The sequence below is a fragment of the Aotus nancymaae genome, unplaced genomic scaffold (genome assembly GCF_030222135.1).
Source record: "Aotus nancymaae isolate 86718 unplaced genomic scaffold, 86718_ANA_hifiasm-v0.15.2.pri h1tg000076l, whole genome shotgun sequence".
NCBI lineage: Eukaryota > Metazoa > Chordata > Mammalia > Primates > Aotidae > Aotus > Aotus nancymaae.
In genome coordinates, this window is record NW_026988491.1 from 3629902 (window position 1) to 3635901 (window position 6000).

Here is a 6000-nt window from a genome sequence, read left to right on the forward strand (position 1 = left end):
AGGCAGGAAAATGGCTTGAACCTGGGAGGCGGAGGTTGTAGTGAGCCAAGATCATGCCACTGCACTCCAGCCTGGGCAACGAGGGTAAAACTCCATCTCAAAAAATAAAAAAAATAAAGAATTAATCTGGTATTAGGCCAGGCGCAGTGACTCATGCCTGTAATCCCAGCACTTTGGGAGGCTGAGGCCAGTGGATCACCTGAGGTCAGCAATTTGACACCAGCCTGGCCAACATGATGAAACCCCATCTCTACTAAAAATACAAAAAAATTGGCCAGGTGTGGTGGCTCACACCTATAATCCCAGCACTTTGGAGGCCGAGGTGGGTGGTTGACCTGAGGTCAGGAGTTCGAGACCAGCCTGACCAGTGTGAAAAAACCCCATCTCTCCTGAAAATACAAAATTAGCCAGGCGTGGTAGAACATGCCTGTAATCCCAGCTGGTTGGGAGGCTGAAACAGCCTTTACCTCTGGAGATAATTGCCTGTTTATAATTACAAGAAAGTCAGGGGATCTGAACCAAGGTTTAAATACTACTCCAAGAATCGCTTGAAGCCGGGAGGCAGAGGTGTAGTGAGCTGAGACGGCACCATTGCCCTCCAACCCAGGCAACAAGCAAAACTCCGTCTCAGAAAAAAAAAAAAAAAAACAGCTGGCCATGGTGGCTCTCGCCTGTAATCCCAGCTACTCAGGAGGCTGAGGCAGAGGTGGCAGTGAGCCGAGATTCATGCCACTGCACTCCAGCCTGGGCAATAATAGCAAAAAACTCCGTCTCAAAAAAAAAATGTAATCTGGTATTAAACACTAACCACATTTTCTGCTCCATCTTAGTGGAGTGGAGCAGTTGGAATTGTTCTCTGGACAGTTGACATGCTTGTCACTGTTTCCATGCTCTTCTAATTCAGCCCATTGCAGCTCTACTTCCACTTCTGGATCTTTGGAAATTCACTGTAAGTTCTTGATCCCTTTCCAGAAAATAAATAATAAATAAACACTTAAAAAGTCTCTGGATCAGGAAAGATTAAAATAGCAAACAGGGTGGGGAGGGGGTACAAAAAAATTAAAAAATTAAAATAAAAAAAATAGCAAATAGAAAAGTCTGATTTAAAAAATCCGGGCCAGGCGCAGTGGCTCACACCTGTAATCCCAGCACTTTGGGAGGCCGAGGTAGATGAATCACAGGGTGAGGAGATGAGACCAGCCTGGGAAACCCTGTCTCTTCTAAAAATACAAAAACTAGCTGGGCGTGGTGGTGGACGCCTGTAAACCCAGCTACTTGGGAGGCTGAGGCAAGAAAATTGCTTCAACCCAGGAGGCAGAGGTTGTAGTGAGCTGAGATTGCCCACTGCACTCCAGCCTGGTGACAGAGTGAGACTCCGTCTCAAAAAAAAAAAAAAATTCAAGAAAAGCTGAGCATGGTGGCTCACATATTTTTGATGGCTCTAGGCTGGCCGATCATGAGGTCAGGAGTTCGAGACCAGCTTGACTAACATGGTGAAACCCGATCTCTACTACAAAATACAAAAATTAGTCGGGCGTGGTGGCACACACCTGTAATCCCAGCTACTCACAAGGCTGAGATCAGGAGAATCACTTGAACCAGGAGGCAGAGGTTGCAGCGAGCCAAGATGGTGCCACTGCACTCCAGCCTAGGTGACAGAGCGAGACTCCATCTCAAAAAAAAAAAAAATTCTAAGAAACAACATTTTAACTCTGGAGATAATTGCCTGTTTATAATTAGAAAAAAGTCAGGGGATCTGAACCAAGGTTTAAATACTATTCCAAGAGCTTAAAACCGCAGCTCCTTTGTAGTTTGCTTTTGTTTTGTTTTGTTTTTTGTTTTTTGGAGACAGAGTCTTGCTCTTGTTGCCCAGGCTTGAGTGCAATCTTGTGATCTTGGCTCACTGCAACCTCTGCCTCCAGAGTTCAAGTGATTCTCCTGCCTCAGCCTCCTGAGTAGCTGTGATTACAGGCACCTACCATCAGGCCCAGCCAATTTTTTGTATTTTTAGTAGAGACAGGGTTTCACCACGTTGGCCAGGATGGTCTTGAACTCGTGACCTTAGGTGATCCACCCACCTTGGCCTCCCAAAGTGCTGGGATTACAGGTGTAAGCCACCGTGCCCAGCCTGAAGTTTCTTATCTTCATCAAAAAATGTGTATCTTGCCGGGCGCGGTGGCTCACGCCTATAATCCCAGAACTTTGGGAGGCCGAGGCGGGTGGGTCATGAGGTCAAGAGATCGAGACCATTCTGGTCAACGTGGTGAAATCCCGTCTCTACTAAAAAATACAAAAATTAGCTGGTCATGGTGGCGCAGGCCTGTAGTCCCAGCTACTCGGGAGGCTGAGGCAGGAGAATTGCTTGAACCCAGGAGGCGGAGGTTGCGGTGAGCCAAGATGGCGCCATGGCACTCCAGCCTGGGTGACAAGAGCAAAACTCTGTCTCAAAAAAAAAAAGAAAAACGTGTATCTTGTGAATCCCGAACCAGTTATACTCAGTTAACGTTTTAGAATTCACTGATCTTTAGAAGGCAAATTAACCACATCAGTTGTGGTGCCTAATGATACTTGGGAACATCAGTACAGTCTCCACCCCTTCATGATATACAAAGAGAATGAATTACTTGTCTGAAAACACACCAGGAGTCCTTTAAATAAATAATTACAATGCAAGGAAATGTCCTCATTAAATTGGGTGCTTCTGCAAAAAAAAAGAGGAAATGAAAGAGGGTTTGAAATACTTGTGTAGACAGTCTTTATTCTTTCTTCAGATCAGTGATCAGGACCAAAACCATCTGACCACAAAAATAAATCACATCAACTTCGCCACATATTTGGAGGAACTTCAGAGAAACTTTCCCTTACCTGTTACCATCAGCTAGAAAAAAAAAACCTGCAGGGCCTCCCAACAAACCATGTCTGATTTGGGGAATATATAAAAAAGACGTTATTTCTGAGTCATGGCTTCTGAGGTGAGTGGGATTATTTTTTTTTCTTCCCTCTTCCAAATTCTTTCCTCTCTCATCTAAAGTTTAGCTGGACTTCTAATTCCAGGAACCCTTTCAAGTGTTCTCTAACAAAGCCCTGTGGGAGGTGTGCTGCTTCTGGACACTGAAAAGTTGGCAGCCCAATGTGGATTAAAGTTTCAGACCAAGAAGTGAAGGAAATTAAGCACCCCCTTCCCCCCCACACACCCCCCCCCACACACTTCCCAAAATAGTGTCAGAACAAAGCAGAAGTTTCAACTAATTTGTGACTATATCTTCCCAGAGTTTGGTGTCAGACCGTGCTGCTGTTGTGAACTGAATGATTTTGTCCTCCAAAGTTCATATGTTGCAGTTCTAAACCCCAGAGTGGCTGTATTTGGAGATGGGGCCTCTAAGGAAGTAATTAAGGTTCTACAAGCAAGGAAGAGAAACTGAAACTGACCATGCTGGCACCTTGAGCTTGGACTCCAGCTTCCATAACTGTGAGAAAATAAATTGCTGTTATTTAAACTACCTAACACCTGGGTTTAAGTTCCAGTGCCCCAATTGCTTTTTCATCTGTATGTTTTTCTTTTTCTTTTACTTTTTTTTCTCCATCCTCACCCCTTCTTTTTCTTTTTCTTTTTTGAGACAGTCTCTACCCTGGAGCGTAGGGTCCAGCCCTACAGGGCCCTTTGAGCCCCTCTCTGCTGGTATGGAGACGAGAAACTGTAGAAATAAAAGACACAAGACGCAGAGATAGGCCCAGGGGTCCACTGACAACCAAATCGCGGAGGCCAGCAGTTGCCCCGAGTGCCTGGACGCTCTGACTTTTATTGAGTACAAAGCTGGGGTCAGGGTAGGTAGGGTGTGGTGCAAAGCTGACGGCAGGGTAGGTAAGGCGTGGCATTGGTGGTCTGAGTTAGGGTCAAGTACGTGTCATAGGGATGGGGGCCCAGGACTTTCAGGTAGCTGAGATGAGGTAAGAAGCACAATTCGTCAGCACTTTTTCCATACTTGTCAAGAAAGAACAAAGACATTAGGATTTGTATTTCTTTTTTTTTTTTTTTTTTTGAGACGGAGTTTCGCTCGTTACCCAGGCTGGAGTGCAATGGCGCCATCTCGGCTCACCGCAACCTCCGCCTCCTGGGTTCAGGCAATTCTCCTGCCTCAACCTCCTGAGTAGCTGGGATTACAGGCACGCGCCACCATGCCCAGCTAATTTTTTGTATTTTTAGTAGAGACAGGGTTTCACCATGTTGACCAGGATGGTCTCGATCTCTTGACCTCGTGATCCACCCGCCTCGGCCTCCCAAAGTGCTGGGATTACAGGCATGAGCCACCGCGCCCGGCCCTGGATTTGTATTTCTTTTACTGATTATCTGTTCTAAGAAAAAAGGAACCAGGTGCAGAAGCAGAACATGAGAGTGGACACGGAACGTGACCACTGAAGCACAGGGTCACATAGAGACAATTAAGCCCCCGGATGTCTGCGGGTCTACCTGACAGCTGTCAGGCCTACCACAGGAGCTCAGAGGAGTGGAGTTTTCTCCTAACTCTCCCAAGGAAGAAGACATCTTGGCCATCTTGGACGTCTCCGCCATCTTGGACGTCTCCTTCCCTAACTGGCTAAACAGCGGGTGCTTTCCCAGCACTGGCGCTGCCGCACAGCCCAGGCACCCTCTAGCAGCCCTTGCACGGGCGTTACAGAGGGCTTAAAGTGTCTTGCCTTATGGTCAATTATTTCACAATGTCACCCCAGGTTCACATTTCTGACCTGAGAGGCATTAGTAAAAGAATTAGGATCACCTATGAATATCTAGGATCTCCTATGAATAATAACTACTACGATTACTTTCTAGTTACTTTCTTCTTCATTATTTACATGGAAATAGACACTTATGGGGCTCCCCCCTACACTGGAGTGCAATGGCTTGGTCTCAGCTCGCTGCAACCTCCGTCTCCCGGGTTCAAGTGATTCTCCTGCCTCAGCCTCACTCCCGAATAGCTGGGATTACAGGCACCTGCCACCACGCTGGGCTAATTTTTGCATTTTTACTAGAGATGGGATTTTACCATGTTGGCCAGGCTGGTCTTGAACTCCTGACCTCGTGATCCACCCAAGTTGGCATCCCAAAGTGCTGGGATTACAGGTGTGAGCCACCTCACGCGGCCCAAGAGAAAGCTTTTACGAGAGAGAGTGTGTGGAAGGGGATCCCAGAGGGGAAATCTCGTTTTTTTTTTTTTTTTTTTTTTTTGAGACAGAGCTTTACTCTGTCACCCAAGCTGAAGTACAGTGGCATGATCATGGATCCCTGCAACCTTCATCTACTCGGCTCAAGCAATCCCCCTGCCTCAGCCTCTGGAGTAGCTAGGACAACAGGCATGCACCATTATGCCTGGCTAAATTTTTAGGTTTCAGTTTTTGTAAAGACTGGGTCTTGCTATATTGCCCAGACTTGTCTTGCACTCCTAGCATCAAGCCACCTTAGTGTCCCAAAGTGCTGGGATTTCAGATGAGCCACCACGCAGCCTGGAAAAATATTTTTTACTTTTTTTCTTTTTTCTAAACCTCAGAGTCAACAAGACTCTTTGGTAAACAAGGCTGGTAAAAAGGATATATATATAAATATTTAAAAATTATACTTTAAGTTTTGCACAGTGGCAGTATCGTAGCCAATGAGGTTTATCCGAGGCGTGATTATTGCTAACTGAAAACTTTTCCCAATACCCCGCCATGACGACTTGAAATACAGTCGGCATTGGCAATTTTTGACAGTCTCTACAGAGACTGAAAATAAATAAATAAATACATAAATAAATAAATAAAATTATACTTTAGGTTCTGGTATATATATGCAGAACGTGCAGGTTTATTTCATAGGTATACAGTGCCATGGTGGTTTGCTGCACCCATCAACCTGTCATCTACGTTTGGTATTTCTTCTAATGCTGTCCCTTCTCTAGCCTTCCATCCCCCAATAGGCCCCAGGGTGTGATGTTCCCCTCCCTGTGTCCATGTGTTCTTATAGTT

General features: G+C 45.7%; 1 non-coding gene across 1 annotated transcript; it reads left to right on the forward strand.

The window, feature by feature from the left end:
- Nucleotides 1-5616: 5616 nt before the first annotated feature.
- LOC135271344 (U4 spliceosomal RNA) lies at nt 5617-5757 on the forward strand. The gene has a single exon (XR_010339447.1). It is a non-coding gene; the product is annotated as a U4 spliceosomal RNA (small nuclear RNA).
- Nucleotides 5758-6000: the final 243 nt, after the last annotated feature.